The sequence below is a fragment of the Chiloscyllium plagiosum genome, chromosome 13, assembly GCF_004010195.1.
Source record: "Chiloscyllium plagiosum isolate BGI_BamShark_2017 chromosome 13, ASM401019v2, whole genome shotgun sequence".
Taxonomy (NCBI): Eukaryota; Metazoa; Chordata; class Chondrichthyes; order Orectolobiformes; family Hemiscylliidae; genus Chiloscyllium; species Chiloscyllium plagiosum.
The window spans coordinates 25400995-25421377 of record NC_057722.1 but is presented as its reverse complement, the minus strand read 5'-3'; the positions used below and the strand labels follow the sequence as shown (position 1 = coordinate 25421377).

Genomic DNA, 20383 nt, shown 5'->3' with positions numbered 1-20383 from the left:
ACACACACACACACACACACAGCGCACCAGGAATAAGAACTTCGTTTTTGAAACATCCAGAGGTAGTAGTCAGGTGACATTTTGGAATTTCAGAGATATTACTTGCACTGTGGTACTGCTCACTAATTTCACATACCAAGGACATTGCATCAAACCATTTTAGATTGGAATCCCAAACACACACACACACACACACAGCGCACCAGGAATAAGAACTTCGTTTTTGAAACATCCAGAGGTAGTAGTCAGGTGACATTTTGGAATTTCAGAGATATTACTTGCACTGTGGTACTGCTCACTAATTTCACATACCAAGGACATTGCATCAAACCATTTTAGATTGGAATCCCAATCTTATAATTGTAAATTTAGCATCAATTAGCATTAGTTGCTATGAAATTGTTTTAAGTATACCCTGTATTTAATACCTTCTTCAGCTATATAGTCCTCCAAAATCATAAGTGGACTCTGAGCAGAATGCCTCTTTCTGTGCTATAAAGACACTGTTGTACACATTCTGCACCACAGTTCCAAATGTCTGTATAAACCTTGTATAGTTCAGCCAATGAAAAAACTCAAGCAACACTTATTTAAAAAACCTGAATCCAAATCAATGACATAATTCATACACTACTTCTATAGACAACTAAAATGTTGATGTCATTTCTTCACAGGAAAAGTGAAAATCAAAAAGTCTGGTGGCAAAAATCAAGATTATAATAACACAGTGAATCATAAAAAAACATTGAGTTACAGAAGAACAGCTAGATATTGGGTGAAGAAGCAAATGGAATATTTAAAATGGTCATAATTATATGCAGGAAATTTTACAAGAATTTGACCAAGCCTAGACTGCATTCTGAAGAGATATTTGCCTTAAAAAATTTAAAATGACATACGAAACAAAATGCACAGGACTTCACAATGTCCAATACGAAAAGATTATCATCTGATCAATATGACAACGTACCACAATGTTCGAACAACATTCGCCTCCTTCCAATCGTCCAGTACGATGCCCATGGAGAGTGAGGAGGCAAATACTCTCGCCAGCAGCTTAGCAACCTCCTTTCTCACTTCCCGGAACAGCCTAGGATAAATCTGGTCTGGCCCTGGAGACTTATCAATCTTACTGTTTTCCAAAATTTCTAGCACATCAACTTCATCAATCTTTATCTGGTCAAGACTGTATCCCAGCTCCTCTAAGTTTTCATTTACAACAAGTTCCCTTACCTTGGTGAAAATCGAAGCAAAAAACTCATTTAGGGCTTCCCCTATCTGCTCAGACACCACGCACAAGTTCCCTATGCTATCCCTGACTGGCCCTACCTTCTCCCTGATCATTCTCTTATTCCTCACATAGGAGTAAAATGCCTTTGGGTTCTCCCTAATCCTTATTGCCAAACCTTTTTCGTGCCCCCTCCTGGCTCTCCTCAGTCCAATTCGGAGCTCCTTTCTAGCTAGCCTGTAATCCTCTAAAGTGGAGCTAGATCCTTGCTTCCTCCACCTTATGTAAGCTGCCTTCTTCCTTTTGACGAGAAGTTCCTCTGTTCTCATCATCCAAGGTTCCTTAATCTTACCCCTTCTTACCTGTCTCAGAGGAACAAATTTGTGTATCACTCGTAACAACTGCTTCTTAAGTAATCTCCACATGTCTGCTGTGTCCTTTCTGTGGAACAATTGCTCCCAGTCTGTACTTCCCAACTCCTGTCTGATAGCATCATAATTTCCTTTTCCCCAATTAAATATCTTCCCTCGGTAACTGCTCCTTTCACTCTCCAAGGCTATGCTACGTGTCAGGCAGTTGTGATCACTTTTACCAAAGTGCTCTCCCACCACAAAAATCTGACACCTGTCCTGGCTCGTTGCAGAGCACCAAATCCAAAATGACCTCTCTCCTCATCAGTCTGTCTACATACTGAGTAAGGAATCCCTCCTGAACACACCTGACAAAAACGGCTCCATCCAAATCATCTGCACTTCGGAGGTTCCAGTCAATATTGGGAAAGTTGAAATCACCCATAATAACAACCCTGCTACTTTTGCATTTTTCCAGAATCTGCTCGCCTAAGAGATCTTCAATCTCTCTACTGCTATTAGGTGATCTTTAGAAAACCCCCGATGCAGTGGCTGTTCCCTTGCTGTTCCTAACTTCCACCCATACTGACTCAGTAGACAAACCTTCCTCAACAATCTTCATTTCTGTAGCTGTGATGCACTTTCTGATTAGCAATGCTACAACCCCTCCTCTTTTTCCACCCTCTCTGTTCTTTCTAAACCCTGGACATCTAGCAACCATTCCTGTGTCTGTGAAACCCACATCTCGGTTACGGCCACAACATCACTGCCCCAAGTACTGATCCATGCTCTAAGTTCGTCACTCTTATTTCGGACACTCCTTGCATTACAGCAGATACACTTTAACTGATCCCTTTGTTCCTTCACATGAGAAACCTTCCTGATAGATTCAATATATCCTGTCACTGTCCCATCTGCAACTGACCCCCTCTCAGACATGTGTCTCTGATTCCCACCCCCCTGCCAAACTAGTTTAAACCCTCCCGAATCACACGAGCAAATCTCCCACCCAGGATATTTGTGCCCCTCCAGTTCAGGTGCAACCCGTCCTTCATGTACAGGTCCCACCTTCCCCAGAAGGTATCCCAATGGTCAAGGTATCTGAAGCCCTCCCTCCTGCACTAGCCTCGCAACCACCTGTTAAGCTGCATTCACTGACTGTTCCTCATCTCACTATCTCGTGGCACCTGTAAAAAACCTGACATCACTACTCTACTTTGTCCTGCTCTTCAGCTTCCAACCTAACTCTCTGTAGTCACTTTTCAGATCCTCAATCCCTTTTCTGGATATATCACTGGTGCCAATATGTACAACAATTTCAGGCTGCTCACCCTCCCCCTTCAGAATCTTGTAAACCCGATCGGCGACATCCCGGACCCTGGCGCCAGGGAGGCAACATACCTTCCAGGAGTCCTGTTCTTGACCACAAAGTTCCTCTTTCAAGAAAGGTAATAGGGAAATCCCTGGTAATTGCAGACCAGTCAGTCTTACGTATGTGGTCAGCAAAATTTTGGAAAGAATTCTGAGGGATAGGATTTATGATTATTTGGCAAAGCATAGTATGATTAAAGGCAGTCAGCGTGGCTTTGTGAGGGGCAGGTCATGCCTTGAGTTCTTTGAGGAGGTGTCAAGACAGGTCGAAAACGGTCGAGCAGTGGATGTGGTGTATATGGACTTCAGCAAGGCATTTGATAGGGTTCCCCATGGTAGGCTAATTCATAAAGTCAGGAAGTATGGAATACAGGGAGATTTGGCTATCTGGATTCAGAATTTGCTGGCTGACAGAAGGCAGAGAGTGGTTGTAGATGGAAAGTATTCTGTCTGGAGGTCAGTGTTGAGTGGGGTCCCGCAGGGCTCTGTTCTTGGGCCTCTGCTCTTTGTAGTTTTTATAAATGACTTGGATGAGGTGGTTGAGGGGTGGGTTAGTAAACTTGTAGATGACAAAAGGTTGGAGGTGTCGTCGATAGTATAGAGGGCTACTGCAGGCTGCAGCGCGACATAGACAGGATGCAGAGCTGGGCTGAGAAATGGCAGATGGAGTTCAACCTGGATAAATGCAAAGTGAAGCATTTTGGAAGGTCAAACTTGAATGCTGAATATAGGATTAAAGACAGGATTCTTGGCAGTGTGGAGGAACACGGGGATCTGGGTGTGCAAGTACATAGATCCCTCAAAGTTGCCATCCAAGTGGATAAGATTGTTAAGAAAGTATATGGTGTTTTGGCTTTCATTAACAGGGGGATCAAGTTTAAGAGTGGCGAGGTTTTGCTTCCTCTCTACAAGTCCCCGGTGAGACCACACTTGAAATATTGTGTCCAGTTCTGCTCACCCTAATATTGGAAAGATACAGAGGCTTTGGAGAGGGTGCAAAGAAGTTTTACCAGGAGTCTGCCTGGACTGGAGGGCTTGCCTTATGAAGGAAGGTTGAATAAGCTCAGACTTTTTTCTCTGGAGAGGAGGAGGAAGAGAGGAGATCTGATCGAGGTGTACAAAATAATGAGAGGAATAGATAGAATCAATAGCCAGAGACTTTTCCCCAGGGCAGGATTGACTGGTACGAGAAGTCATAGTTTGAAATATTAGGAGGAAGGTATAAAGGAGACGTCAGTTGTTCTTTACGTAGAGAGTTGTGAATACATGGAATGCGTTGCCAGCTGTGGTGGTGGAAGCAGAGTCATTGGGGACATTTAAGCGACTGCTGGACATGCACATGGATAGCAGTGAGTTGAGGGGTGCTTAGGTTAAGTTACGATTTTTGACATTAGGATTAAATCTTAGCACAACAGTGGGCCAAAGGGCCTGTTCTATGCTGTACTTTTTTATGTTCTTTAATGTCAACTGCTTGTTGTAGTAGATTGACTTTTATAATTCATACAAAGCAAATCTATCTTAATGAAACACAAGCATTTTGACAACCAGTTAAATGGCTGTTTGAGTCTAAATACATTTGCTTCAAGTTAAGTTGATAAGAAGCCCAAGTATAACTTCAAAGAAGCAGTTCAATTACTACTAATCTTTAATGTCTATTAAAGTATATCTTTATGTGCCATTTTATGGCAAAGATTTGGTGCAAATTATCTAAAAGTATCAACTCAATGTTAAGCAATTAACAACTGACAAAACCACAGCACGGTTTGCCAAAGTTTGATAATATGAAAACCATTAAATTCTCAATATATCCAAAATACCTGGTAAGATAATAAAAATTTAATTCCAATAAAAAAATCATTGCCAGCATTTTCTGGTTAGCACTGCTGCCTCACAGCACCAGGGACCCAGCTTCGATTCTAGCCTCAGGCGATTGTCTGTGTGGAGTTTGCACATTCACCTTGTGTCTGCGTGGGTTTGCTCCGGTTTCCTCCCACAGTCCAAAGATGTGCAGGTCAGGTGAATTGGCCATGCTAAAATGCCCATTGTATTAGGTACATTAGTCAGAGGGAAACATGTCTGGGTGGGTTACTCTTCGGAGGGTAGGTGTGGACTTGTTGGCCGAAGGGCCTGTTTCCACACTGTTGGGGAATCTAATCATAAACAGTATATTACCAACTGAATCAAACAGACTTTTGAAATAAGACTAAGCTAAAGTTTATTTTAAAACTTGGCAAATGTATTTTTCTTAAAGCTGTAAGCAAAGAAATGTCTTAAATGAAAATTTCTCATGGAACTATTATGTTCGTGCTTGAAAGGGTTTACATCCTGTGAAATAAAGTAACTTATGACTATACATAAAGTTACAATTAAAAACTCATGATTGGCCATGATCATATTGAATGGTGGTTCAGGCTTGAAGCATCAAATGACTTACTCCTGCATCTATTTTCTATGTTTTTATGATTCAAACCAAATTTTAATCTTATTCTGTGTAAATGAGATCTGCCTTTTGAAGAGGCTGAAGATAAGAAAATCTACTTTAGATTACAAAGGAGTTCATTGTTGCATTCCATGGTTCTGCTATATAACTGAAATAGGGCAATAAAATACAATTATCCATCAATCAAGAGCTAGCAGAGCCTAGGAACCAACATTCCCTCTAAACTCTGCAGACATAGGAATGCCTGGAGGTCTTCTGTACACCAATGTCGACATACTGACTTCCACACACACACATGGTTCTCCATGACGCAGCAAAATAAAAGATATGAGGCAATGTAGTCATATCAACACTATAATATCAACATTGCTGCCCTGAGTGAGACAGGGCAGGCAGGAGATAGCCAGCTCAAAGAACAAGCTGATGGAAACACCATCTGGAAATGTTAAATCAGAAATACACTAACAGTAAGCCCTTGTGAGACAAACAATCATATCAACCTTTGGCTCAGCCTAACAGAGAACAGCACAGCACAACACTACATTTGCCCCAACCCTAGAAGCAACAGATGCAGCTGAAGTGGAATTCTACTCCAACCCTGATCACTTGTTGTGCTATGTTCCAAAAAGGAAGACGAGCTGATTCTCCTTGGCAATTTCAATGCCAGAGTTGGGAAGAACTCAATCTTCTAGAAAGACAAGTCGAAAGGAAAGCATAGGAAAATAAATTCCTAGAGAATTTCAACGCCTTATTTTATCAATGGAACAAACACAAGAGATCAAAGCAATATCCTTACTCCAGACAGTTCAGCATACAGTAGAATATCAAAGCATAGAATCGGAAAGTTAAAAATCACACAACACCAGGTTATAGTCCAACAGGTTTATTTGGCAGCTGTAGCTTTCTGAGCACTGCTCCTTCATCGCGTGGTTGTCCACAGGTATTTGACGGAGTCTTAATACCTCAATCCAACATCGGCATCTCCAAATCATAGAATTGTAAGATTTCTTATATTGCACTCATCATATAGTCATATAGAGTCCTACAGCACAGAGGCAGGCCCTTTGGCCCAAACTTGTCCATGCTGACCAATAACAGAAGCTGACGGCTGCTAGACCAACTATCACTTACTCCAAATGCTATCTCCATTATCTTGGCTCAAATATGGCAGTGGTGGCGGGGGTGCTATTGCAGGAAATGTCAACAAAAATAAGGCCTCTGCAAAGGAAGACCTATTCATTCAGAACCTCAAATCAACAACAGGAACCACAATATGTCTAGAACCTGAACTGCTTTTAAATCCATCTTCAGCACATAAAGATACTCTTAATTTCTCTACCAGGAAAAATCAAAACTAGTTTGATGAGAATGGCCAGGTGATAGAGAAGCTACAATATCACAAGTTCAAGTCATTTTGGAACACGAAACATGACCAAAATTCAAGGGAGAGAAAGGTTTACGAACAAATTAAGGCTGAGGTCCATCAAAAACAGATGTTGGGTGGAAAGAATAGAGGAAATTCAGAAACTTCGCTACAGCCAAGTATGCGTGGATTCTTCAAAACATGTCAAACCACCTGTGACCAAAGCACCTACATCACGAAGCTCGGGATGAAGTGGTGACAGTCAAAGACAGAAAGACTGTCAGCACACATTGAAAGGAGCATTTTGAGGATCACCTAACAGAGACTTAATCCTCAACATTAGTATCCACAACCACATCGCACAACATATTGTCTCTTCATCCTGAAGCAACCTAAGGTTGAAAAAGCAACCCAAACAGCTGAGACGCAGCAAGCCTGCTGGTGCAGAGAAGCCCTGTCAAATTCTACAATATGCCGAAGAAACACTCATGGTTCAAGTACACAACTTCATTTTCCTCAACTGGAAGGAGAGCAGCAAGTAAAAGGATCTTCAAGATGCATAATTGTCACCATCTTCAAGAAAGGAGCCAAGATTGTAGTGATTGTAACAAATTCAGCTAACTGGACCTTATAGAATGAGTTCCCTGATTGGGCCAGATTAACAGCCCCAGGGAGCCCTCACCGACAGGTAAAGGGGGAGTGTCAGAGATAGTGCCATTCTGATAGCTAACTTTAAACAAGGCCATACTGGAGAGTCAAGGACTGTTCATGTGTAAATAAAGGGCGCCTTTGTGATGGAATACCAGCCTCTGAGTTATTTCAAAGATCGATTCACTATAGATAGGTAAAAAGCAAAAGAACTGCGGATTCTGTAAGTCAGAAACTGCTGGAAAAGCTCAGATCTGGCAGCATCCGTGAAGAGAAATCAGAGTGAATCAGTTCTGATGAAGAGACACCGGACCTGAAACATCAACCTGTGAATCCAGTGGCAGGATAAGCACTCCAAGATCAGTGTTCTCTCTCTTGAAACTTTCCCAGCATCAAGGGTCTAGTCAGGGTTAATCAGCAATGTTGGGTGGACCACATAGTTTGTATGCCTGACATAAAACTCCAAAACCACCTTTCTACTCCGAAATTTATCACAGCAGGACTTTCAGGAGAACAGAACAAATGCTTTTAAGATGTCCTGAAAGCCCCCTCCCGCCCAAAAGAAAATGTATTATCTCAAACTCATGAGAACTTCCTCCCAAACTCTGACTGAACCAGAGAAGAAGCATCTGTCAAGGTACTGCCATCTCCAGCATTTCTGACAGGTAAGGTAGAGGCCAAACTGCAAAAATTCAAACATCAAACATCTCGTCCATCTCTCTCTTCAAAGGCCAACTGTCCCAGATTGACAGTGAGACCAGATCCAGTATTAGACCATTTAGTCACCTCAGGATCCAGAGAGGACAAAAGTCATCCTCACTCCCAAGAGACTGCCTCAGAAGGAAGACAGCAATTAGAGTACTTAAATAATCGATTTTTAAATTCCACATTTTAAAAAAATTCCTAACTCCATATATGTACCATTTAAGCTAGAGTACATAATAGAAATGGAGACTCGTCCCACCTCAATTCTAATCCAACAAACAAAGCATCTCCCTATTCCACATCTATTTGTTCCTTCAAGCCTAGCCATGTGAACCCACAGCTTCTTCAATAAAAGAATGATGTTTAATGTAATTACGGCAACCCTTTAAGCCCCTCTCCTGAAGGTTGTTCTTAAAAGTTACCTCTTCAATCAAGCACTGGATCTCTGCTGCTATCACTATACAGCTGAATGAACTATGGGCAGTTAGCAACACTCTCAGAATCAGAAAGTGGGGTAGATTTCAATCCGACACCAGCACAAAGATTAAGGCTAACACCCTAGTACAGTTCTGACAAAAGATCAGCATTGCTGAAGGGGCCATCTTTCTGACATGTAAAAGTCTCATCTGCCCTCTCAGGTGGACTCCCAGAAATATTTCAAAGAGGAAGATGGAGTTATCCCTGGTTTCCTGGCCAATATGTATCCCTCAATCAACATCACTAAAATAAATAGTCTGATTATGAACTCTTTGTTGTTAGTAGGGCTTTGCGCAAATTGATTTGAATGTGAACATAGGAGGAATGGTTAGTACATTTACAGATAATACCAAAATTGGAAAAGTTAGTGAAGAAAGCTATCTCTGAGTACAATGGGATCTTGATCAGGTGGATGGCAGATGGGGTTTGAGCTAAGTGTGAGGTGTTGCACTCTGGTAAGGAAAATCAGGGCAGGACTTATATACTTAATGGAAAATGTTGCCAAACAAAGAGACCTTGCAGTGCAGGTTCATAGTTCCTTAAAACTGGAATGTAGGTAGACAGGGTATTGAAGGTGGCATTTGCTATGCTTGCCCTCATTGGTCAGTATACCAAGTACAGGAGTTGGGATGTCATGTTGTTGCTTTACATGACATTAGTTAGGCCACTTTTGCAATATTGTGTTAAATTCTGGTCTCTCTGCTATAGAGCAAATGTTGTTAAATGTTAAAAGGGTTCAGAAAAGATTTACAAGCACATTGCCAGGGTTAGAAAGTTTGAGCTATAGAGAGGTGCTTAATAGGCTAGGGCTATTCTCCCTGGAGCAGTGCTGAGGGGTGATCTTATAAAGATTTATAAAATCATGCAGGGCATGGATGGAGTGAATAGTCAAGGTCTTTTTCCCTAGAGCAAGGCAGTCCAAAACTAGAGGGCTTAGGTTTATGGGGATGGGGAGAAAGACTTAAATGTGACCTAAGGAGCAACATTTTCCATGCAGAGAGTGTTGCTTGTATAGAATGAGCAGTGACAGGAAGTGCTGGAGGCTGGTTAAAATTACAATATTTTACAGTCATCTGGATGATTAGAGGTTAGATTCCCTACTGTATGGAAACAGGCCATTTGGCCCAACTAGTCCACATCAACCCTCTGAAGAGTAACTCTCACAATCCCATTCCCCTACCCTATATTTACCCGACTAATGCACCCAACAGTATGGACAATTTAGCATGACCAATTCACCTGCCCTACACATCTTTGGACTGTGGGAAGAAACCGGAGCACCCGGAGGAAACCCATGCAGACACTTGGAGAATGTGCAAATTCCACACAGATAGTTGCCTGAAGTGGGAATCGAACCCAAGTCTCTGGCACTGTGAGGCAGCAGTGCTAACCACTGAGCTACCATGCTACCCCAATGTGGATTTCACCAGTTTCCTCATTTCCCATTCCACCCCACCCCCAACATTGTCCTGTTCAAGGCAAAGGTGGAACCTGTCAAAAAGTTGCAGTAAAAAGCTGTGTGCGCGCAGGTGCGCGCGCAATTTGGGATTTCCCCACGGTTGGTGTACAGTCCAGCTGCCAAGTTTGGGGGGGGAGAGCAGACAGGGTTGGAGGCAGGCAGGGGGGCTCGCGTGGTGTGCTGCCTAGTCTCCTGAACAGGGAGCAGACTTCATAGAAAACTCCGAGCCCCAGGGGAAATCAACTAACCGAATGAAAGAATTCCCGCCCATCTTGTTTGGATAATAGAGGTTCCTCTGTAAATGGAGATTGGAGAACAGCGAAGAAAGTTACCTCAGAGCACAACAGGATCTTGATCAGATGGGCCAAGAGGCTGAGGAGTGGCAGATAGAGCTTAATTTAGATAAATGTGAAGTGCTACATTTTGGAAAGGCAAATCAAAGCAGGACTTAAACACTTAATGGCAAGGTCCTGGGGAGTGTTGCTGAACAGAGACCTTGGAGTGCAGGTTCATAGCTACTTGAAAGGGGAGTCGCAGGTAAATAGGATAATGAAGGCAGCGTTTGGTATGCTTTCCTTTATTGGACAGAGCATTGAGTACAGGAATTGGGAGGTCATGTTGCCACTGAAGAGAACATCGGTTAGGCCACTTTTGGAATAGTGTATGCAATTCTGGTCTCCTTCATATCAGAAAGATGTTGTGAAACTTGAAAGGGTTCAGAAAAAGATTTGCAAAAATGTTGCCAGGGTTGGAGGATTTGAACTACTGGGCTGTTTTCCCTGGAGGATCAGAGGCTGAGAAGTAAGCTTATAGAGGTTTACAAAATCATGAGGGCCATGGATAGGGTATTTTTCCTTGAGGTTGGGGAGTGCAGAACTAGAGGGCATAGGTTAAGGGTGAGAGGGGAAAAATTTAAAAAGGACCTAAGGATCAACTTTTTCCACAGAGTGGTGCATATATGGACTGCGTTGCCAGAGGAAATGGAGGAGGCTGGTACAATTACAACATTTAAAAGGCATCTGGATGGGTCAAGTGCTGGAAAATGGGACTAGATTAATTCAGAATATCTGGCCGGCATGGATGAATTGGACCGAAGAGTCTGTTTCCATGCTGTACATCTGACAATAATAAACAAGCGTTATAATATCAAGAGGACTGGAATGGCAACTATCAAATCACAGCCCAATACCCAATGCATTAAATTCTACCCTGTCCAAAAAAACCCTCAATATTCTGCAACTGGCCTCTATCCCACCTTGAGCAGACATCACAAAAAAAATGCCCTTTTTGTGCATAAATTGAACCAATAATTCCATCCTCACAGAGGAAATCATAATTCAATTGCCCTGCTCCTTAAAAATAAATGTTCAATGAATCCATACTGTGGAAATGGTGAGTACAGAAATCGTGGTCATAAACATTCAGAGCAAATCTCTAACCATGATTACATCCTCCTCCCATAACAAATGAAAGATCATAAATAGCCCTCACCACAGTAGTGACCCACATCATATTTTCTACATTTTATTCAGCACAAAAATAGCCCTCTTATTTTCAAGAAATCATTTCAGTCCACATCTGGAACATTATCAGAAGCAAATTCTCAATTCAAATGTATTGATTCTGCGCTGGTTGTCTGGCTTTTTTAAGAAAGGGGACTGGGGTGATAGTGACTGAGAAAGCTGAAGTGATTTTGATTCATATCAATACACTTCCTGTCAGATAAAACATAAAAGTGCCAGGCTTTTTCTTCTGCATCAAGGGCAAAGCATGGCTGCAGAGGAAAACCAAACACAATGGTAGCTCCTCTGTAAAAAGACACACAAAGGACATTTAACATACTAAGATTTTCTCATGGTATTTGAGCAAAAGATTTAGATATCAAAAACTATAACTTACTATTGAGACAGCACGAAACAAAATACTTAAGCAGATACACAGTGGATAAAACGTTTTCCCCTGGTGAGTACAGAACCAGTTACACAACTTAAAAATAAGCCGAAATGCCACTTCGGTCCAAGATCAATTTTTTGTTCTCCTCTCAGAAGGCTGCAGAAAGTTGGAGTTCTCAACCACAAAAGACTGTGGAATTTTAGTCCTTTGCATATGCTCAAGATAGGGATTGACTGATTTCTAATCATAGTGGTGTACATTAAATGGTAATAAGGCTGGGACAAGTGAAGGTGATTTAAGTGTTTAATAAAACATAATTGGATTGAACAGCAGGCAGACTTGACAGACTGAATGGCCTTCATATGTTCAACACGTTTCCATTTTAATATAATTGAAAATGTTTAAGGTATTCCATCAGCTTGAGATTTGACAATGAAATACAGTGGCCTTAGGTTAGGAAAGTGGAATAGAAATTGAGGAGAAATTGAGCAGATGCTGGAGATCAGAGCTGAAAATGTGTTGCTGGAAAAGCGCAGGTCAGGTAGTATTTAAGGAACAGGAGAATCGACGTTTCGGGCATAAGCCCTTCTTCAGGAAATGCCCTTGATTCCTGAAGAAGGGCTTATGCCCGAAACGTCGATTCTCCTGTTTCTTGGATGCTGCCTGACCTGCTGGAATAGAAATTGACCTTGTTCAGTGACACCTGCTGGAAAAAGTAAGCATGTCAATATCAGACAAGGGCAAGTTCTGAAACCCATGTAACTGAGCATTTATTAAGTTAAAAATCACACAGCACCTGGTTATATTCGATGGGTTTATTTGGAAGCACTCCTTCCAAAACTTCCAGCACTTCGAAAGCAAATGCTTCCATATAAACCTGTTGGGACTATAATCTGGTGTGTGATTTTTAACTTTGTCCTCTGATTCGGTTCCTCCGAATCATTCTATTAATACCAAGACATTTATATCTTGGCATGACTACATACTCTTGTGAAATTTTAAAAAAGACATGAATCTTCCAAAACAATTCAACAGTAAAGTAATATATAATTCCAATTAGTGATAATTTTGTTAATTGTCTTAGCACAAGAAAGATATTTCATTTTCCATTTAGTCTCAATATATTTTTATACTCAAAACACCACATGCCTTTCACAGTCACAAAGTAATGCACTGTTACTGGACTATTACCTTCAGAGACCTCAAGTAAACATCTAAAGAATGCAAGCTTAAATTCTACCCATGGCACATAGTTTGAAGATTTGAATTCAGTTTTACTAATTCTGGAAATAACCAGCTACTGTCCATAAAAGACGACCACAAACCTGCCGATTGTTCTCAAACACCACGAGGTTGACCAATGTCCTTTAAAAACAGAAACCTGTCATCCTAGTCTAATTTGACCGAAATGTGACTGCAATTCCGCATCAACGTTGTATGACTCTTAAAATACCTTCTGACATGTTCCAATAAGCCAGTGAATTGTATTTTTTTAAACAAAAGTGGCACACCACCATGATGGTTAATGGTGGGTAATAAGTGCCAGCGTAAACCAACATCCTGAGGGGAAATACAAACTTACTTCATTCAATTATATTGCCAAGGGAAAGGGACCTTGTTTTTTTTAACCCCTACGAGTTAGCAATTGAATTGCACTTAATGATTCCTTTTTAGTTGTTCTCGCCGATGGGGGAATTCATGTCACACCACAGATTCTGGCTTTAACAAACAACTAGAGCCCTAAAGTCACTTCCACTGTGGCTGGGTAACCAGAAGCGGCCACTTCAATCCCTGCCGATATGGTGCATGAGTGAAGGCCTTGTGGCTCACTTAGCCCCAGCAGCCAAGCGGATGGGAAAGGGTGGAAAGTCTGCACTGGACCAATACACGATGGTGCCTGGTAAGTAGGTAAAGGGGGAGGGATGGAGTTTGAAGTGGAGCAAAACTAGACAAACACTTACCAGTGGCGCTCGCTCACAAACTGATACGCAGAGTATACCCCAGCTCCTGCACCAGCCCGCTACTCACTGTCACCACCCTCCCGCCTCCCCCACCTCCAACCAGATCCACAAAATCCCGCGATCCCCCCAAAGCCACGCAAGCCCCCGCCGCCTCTCAAATCGCGCGCCTGCGCCCTGAGCCCGGCTCGCCGCTGACGTCAGTGCTCGGCTGTTGGAGCAGCCGGGATCAGGCGAGCACGTGGCCAGAGCGAGGCGGAGCCGTTGGGAAGGAGGAGGCGAAGGAGGGGACGAATGACAGTTGGCACCGCCTGTCACCTGGCCATGTGGGGGCAGGGAGAGGAGGAGGTGGCGGTATGGGGGGATGGGCTGCATGTGGGGGGGATGAGCTGCTTGTCTTCAACACCCAGACCTGTGCATCATGTCCAACGCGTCGGTTGGGAGAAGGCCGCTCTGAGCTTCGGGTGCGTCTGTGTGAACTGTATTTGTTCTGTTTCTCCGGTCTAAAATAGTAGAAAAAATAGTAATACAATTGATACAGTTTATTTAAAAAGGGAAATAATTAATTGAATTTAATGTTAGCATTGAACGAATAATTAATTTATTGATTTTTGTCTTAGTCGACAAGTGCGGCACCAGCTGGGTTATCTAACGACAATCAACAGTGGTTAAATAGACGCTATTTCTTATTCCAGACTTTAATTGAAGTCAAACTCAACTCTGGTGAGATTTAAACCCAAGTCCCCAGAGTATTGTCTGGGATTCCAGATATTAATCATTACCATTACGCCAGTGCCTTCTTATTGTAACCTTGTCAATTAAGTAAGAAGTGAAAGGAGTGATACTTCACGAATTGAGTGAGAGCTAATGATATTGGTTGGGAAAGGAGTGAAACTTTCTTCTTGCTATTTATTTTAAGACCTATATATTCTTATAGCTTCTCTTTTTTAATTGAGATTAATAAGCTTCTGTGACTGACTACTGTAGAACCAAGTTGTGCAAATAAATATTGCGATATAACAAACCAGTTTTCACTTTGAGAATAAACTTTACCTTCAACTGTCATCATTAAACCCTAAATGTGCCAGGAGACATTTGCAGCATTTCACAGGCGACTAAGCCATTGACTACAGGACACACCAAATAAGTCTAAAAAAGGCAAAACCAGAAATTGCTGGAAAAGCTCAGCATATGTGAAGAGAAATCAAAGTTTACTTTTTGGGTCCCGTGATCCTTTCTCAGAACTGCTAGGAGCGAGGAAAATGTTTACAAAGTCTACAAAGGTGTTTTTACAAGTCTTGGCTGTCTTCCTTGTGAATATTATCTCAAAGTAAATGAAAGTGTGAGGCTAATTCAGCATCAGTCAAAGAAAGGTCCACTATCTCTCAAGATAGCACAACTAGAAAAGGGAGGTAACAACATAAAAGTGACAACTGCAACAGACTGGATTAGCAGCGTGGTAGCAATGAAGAAATCTGGGAAACTGAGAATATGCATAGATCCAAAAGAGCCTTGCAGAGATTCTGCCATCTCATGTCAACCATTGCAGAAGTGTTGCCACAATTTCCTATCCTCGATGCAAAGGATAGTTACCACTAAGTGACGCTGGATGAAACAGTAGATTTCTAAAGAGGGCTGTTTCCCTGGAGAGTCAAAGGCTGAGGGGTGACCTTAGAGGTTTATGAAATCATAAGGGGCATGGATAGGGAGAAGAGACAAGGTTTTTTTCCCTGGGTTGGGGGGGAGTCCAGAACTCGAGGGCATACATTTAGGGTGAGAGAGAAAAGATTTCAGGGGTAACATTTTATGCAAAGGGTGGTGCACGTATGGAGTGAGCTGCCAGAGGAAGTGGCAGAGGCTGGTACAATTACAATATTTAAAAAAACATCTGCATAGGTAGATGAGTAGGAAGGATTTAGAGGCATATGGGCCAAGTGCTGGCAAACGGCACTAGATTAATTTAGGATATATGGACGGCATAGCTGAAAGGTCTGTTTCCATGCTGTACATCTCTATGACTGTATGTCTGGAAGCTTTTTTGAGCTAGGGATCCTGAATACCAGTGGACCAGAAGAGTATGAATACAAGCAGTGCAAAATAGTTAGTGATTCTCGAGTGGAATGATCTGATGTCTATGTATGTGGAGACATAATGGAAGAAACTATTGTAGTTCACAATCCGAATCTAGTGCAACTGCTAGAGACAGCTCGCCTGAAGAATCTGAAGCTGAGCAGAATAAAAATGCAATTTAAAGATGCCTGAAGTCAAGTACATGGATCATGTATTGAAAATGAAAGGACCTTTGGATCCTGACTAGTTTCAATGAAATGCAACCACCCTGTGTGCTCTTGGAGGTATTAAGCTGGCAGAGGCATTGAATCTCAAAGAAGAACATGTTGCTCAAATCAAGCAAATGCTTTCCAAGACACAACTCTGAGGAAGTAACAATGAAAGAGTGCCTTGAAACCATCATGGACATATTAATTCCTATAAGAGAGTATTGGGTTTATGATGGCTGCTTATACAAAGGAAGTAATATTATTATCCCTAAGGGTATGAGAAGAGACATGATGAAATGCATCCATATAGGTCATCAAGGAATTAAGTCTCATCTGAGGAAAGCAAGATAAGTACCCTACTGCCCAAACATAAATTAGTGTAGTGCATATAGCAAATATTAAGCCAAGCAAGCTTAAGAGCAGCTTCTGATACATGGCATCTCAGACTGAACATTGATGAAGCTTGGAACAGACATATTCAATTTTGCAGGAACTAATTCACCTATTAGCATCAATTTACTACTAAGATTGACATTAGCTGGTCCTATTGCCAGCAATGACTACAAGTGAGATTGTAGAAAGCCTAAAAGTACAGTTGAGTTGTTATGTCAATTCTTAGCATTGTGATGAGTAACAAAATCTCTCCAATTTATGATTGAAGAATTCAGTCACTTCCTAAAAGATTGGAAAATTCAACATCTTATATCATCTTCACCCTATCTTAACATAAGGTCATATGAAATAGAAGCAGGAGTAGCCGACTAGGCATGTCAAGCCTGCCCTGCTACTCAGTAAGATATGGCTACCTGCTTAAGGTGTCAACTCTTCATTCATGCCAGCTCATCATAGCTTTAATTCCAGGATATTTTAAAATATCTGTTGTATACATCTTTTTAAATACTTCCTGTAATCTAGCCTCCACAAATCTCTGGGGTGCAGAATTCCAGACATTCACTCACCCTCAGGAAGTTGTAATTACTTTGCACTTCAGTTTTAAGTGAATGTTCGCCTCTAATCTCAAATTCTCTCCCTTAGTCCATGATGCTCCACTGATGAAAACATCTTCTCAACATCTATCCTGTAAAGTCCCCTCAAAATCTTGTATGTTTCAATAAGACCACTTATTCTTCTAAGTACTGATGAATAAAAGCCTAATCTGCTTAGCCACTCTTGTTAAGTCAGTCCCTTCATGCTAGGAATCAGCCTTGAGTCTCTATTGAACTGCTTCCAATGCCAGTATATCCTTTCTTAAATACAGGGACCAAAACTGTATAGACTACTCCAGGTGTGGTTTCACTAACACTCTGAACAATTGTCGCAAGACTTCTTATTTGTGAACTCTAACCCTTTAGCAACAAATAGTAAGATCCTTGCTGTCCCTGCAGGCTAACTTTTGTGTTTCATGCACGTGAACACACATCTCTCTGCTGCATTTTTTTTGGAGTCTCCATTTTTTAAAAATCTGCCTTTTAATTCTTCCTACCTGCACAACTCTCCATCTGCCATGTTCTTGCCCATGCATTCAACCTTGCAGGTTTTGTATGGCCTCATCACAACATGCTCTCACACCTATTTTTGTTTTACTAGCAATTTGTTTTACATTACACTCTGTCTCCTTGTCCAGGTCTTAAATATAAATAGTAAATAATTGAGGCCTTAAACTGATCCTCTGGTTCTCCACTATTTATGTTTTTTTTCAACCTGAAAACGACTTACTAATCCCAACTCTCTGTTTCTTGTATGTTAACCAAACCTCAATCCATGCTAATATATTACATTATGTGTAATAGCTTTTTATTTGACAGCTCATCAAATGCCTTCTGGACACCATCTTCAGGTACTACTTTATCAGCTCTTAATTATGTTCTGAAAGAACTCTAGCAAATACGTCACACACAATTTTCCTTTCACAACCCATATTAACTCTGATTGCATGAAGCTTTTCAAAATGTCATTTAAAAGGCATCTTGATTGGCTATGTGAATAGGAAGGGTTGAGACGAGTATGGGCCAAATGCTGGCAAATGAGAATGGGTCAGATCGGGATGTCTGGTCGTCGTGGATGCGTTGGACTGAAGGATCTTTGTTTTTCCTTAATAATGGCCTCTAGTATTTTTCCAATGACAAACATAAGATTAGCTGACCCATAGTTTCCTTCTTTCTGTTTCCATCTCTTCTTGAGCTGGGCATCACAGTGCAATTTTTGAATCCATTGAAACCCGCACAAAGTTCACTAAATTCTGGAATATTTCTGCCAATGCCTCCACTATCTCTGTAGCTACTTCCTTTAAAAGTCTTGGATTAAGGGAATGAAGTCTTGATAACATGTCTGCCTTTACTCCTATTAGTTTGTCAAATACTTTGAACATCATTATTGAGACTTGCAAAATTTTTCCTTCCATTAGCACCTTGCTGATCTTTTATTTTGGGCTGCTTATATTGTCATCTACCATGAAGACCAATATAAAATACTGGTTTAAATTATTGGCCATTTCCCTGTTCAACATTATTAATATACCCATTTGCGTCCTCCAAGGGTTCCACATGTAGTTTAGCTATTCATTTTTTGTATACCTGTGGTAGCTCTTGCTATTTCTAATATTTCTTGACAATTTACTCTCATAATTTAATCCCTTTTTATTAGCTTATTAGCCATTTGCTGCTTCTTTAAAGAATTCCCAATCCTCTGGCCTACCAGTAGTTTTCGCTGTTTTTATTAACAAATGTTTTTAACTTTACAAATATATAAAATTATTTAAAAATACAATCAATAACAAATATCAGTTAATAAAGAAAAAAACACAAATTACAATGCAACTACTGTCTACTAACTACTAACCAACCCTATAATACAAAACAAACCCTAACCCCATGCAAAGCAACTCCATTAAATAAGTAAATAACTAATAGATCAAAAAAAAGGAAAAAAAACCCCACAAAATTAGAACAGCTATGCTTGGCACAAAGCTCCCAAACAAAGGAACGGGAGCATTGTATATATACCCGCTTTAACTCAGGAGACCTCCTCCAAGGCCCAGGGCTCGACAAACCTAATCACCCTGGTTAAACAAGCGCTGTAATTAAGGTAGCTGACAAATCTATATCAAAGTAACTCAAGCAGGGCTGCCATGTCTTATAAAAATGGCCTGTTGTGTAGTGCACCATGTTTGTAAAAACAAAAATCCGAGGGAATGTGCTCCATAATTAATTTCTGCCATCGCAGCAAGCTTGGCAGGTTCTCAGACACTCAGTTCATCAGAATATTCTTCCGTGCATACTATGCAAGAATATTAAATAGTTTCTTCCCATGCTCATCTAAAGATGGTAAATTTGGTAGACCTAAGAGGAGAATATTGGGTCTACTTTGACTTCAATCCTCAATACCCTCCCTATCTCTTCCGCCACAGGGCTCCAGTAAACACCGAGCCTGTGGCATGTCCAGAAGCAATGGGTAAGAGTACCTACACTTATTTTACATTTGGGGCACACTGAAGATGCCCCTTTTTCAAACTTCGCCAGACAGTCTGGTGCCAGATGAACCTTGTGCAGAACTTTTAACTGCGTAGCGCATGTCCTATTACAGATTGTGATTTTTGAGCATTCTCCCATATGTTCTCCCATGTTTCAGAAGAGATATCCACTCCTAGCTCTTGCTCCCAGGCCTCGCGTTGCCAGTTAATATCCTGCCAAGCCCTGCCACCCAGCAGGTGATAGAGGGCACTAACTGAAAGGGTGCTTGTGGAACGTAGCAACAACCTCTCTGTATCGGGCTTATAGGGCTTAGTGAGGAGCATAGTCTTCTGGATGAAATCGCTAACCTGAATAAAAGGAAAAGATCTCTGCTGGGCAACCTGTATTTGCGGCTCAGTTGCTCAAAAGACATCATAACCTCCTCCTCAAACGAGTCTCCCAAACTAAATACTCCTCTCGCTGCCCATAGTTTGAACCCTGAGTCCATCATCGCTGGTCAGAACCCCGGCATGCCAACTATAGGTGTAAGTGGCTAAATCTTGGATAAGCAGCCCTCACTCTGACGTATTGCCCTCCATGCCTCGATTGTACTAATGACACTGGGGTTCCAGCAGCGGTCCATAACTGTCATCGTCTTATCCATGATCAACAGGTTAATAAGAGGGCACTTCGCCTGGGAGGCCTCGCTATCCAGCCATATTGAGTTTGGATCGTTCCCTACCCAATCACAGACAAAGAACAG

At 41.5% G+C, this 20383-nt stretch overlaps 1 protein-coding gene across 2 annotated transcripts in view; it reads right to left on the bottom strand.

The window, feature by feature from the left end:
- Positions 1-13994, bottom strand: part of LOC122555853 (long-chain-fatty-acid--CoA ligase 3-like) — a 130380-nt gene extending 116386 nt beyond the window's left edge. For both annotated transcript variants that reach the window (XM_043702058.1, XM_043702059.1), the window contains exon 1: positions 13896-13994. The gene's annotated coding sequence lies outside the window, so the exon portion shown is untranslated. The remainder of the gene's footprint in view (positions 1-13895) is intronic.
- Positions 13995-20383: the final 6389 nt, after the last annotated feature.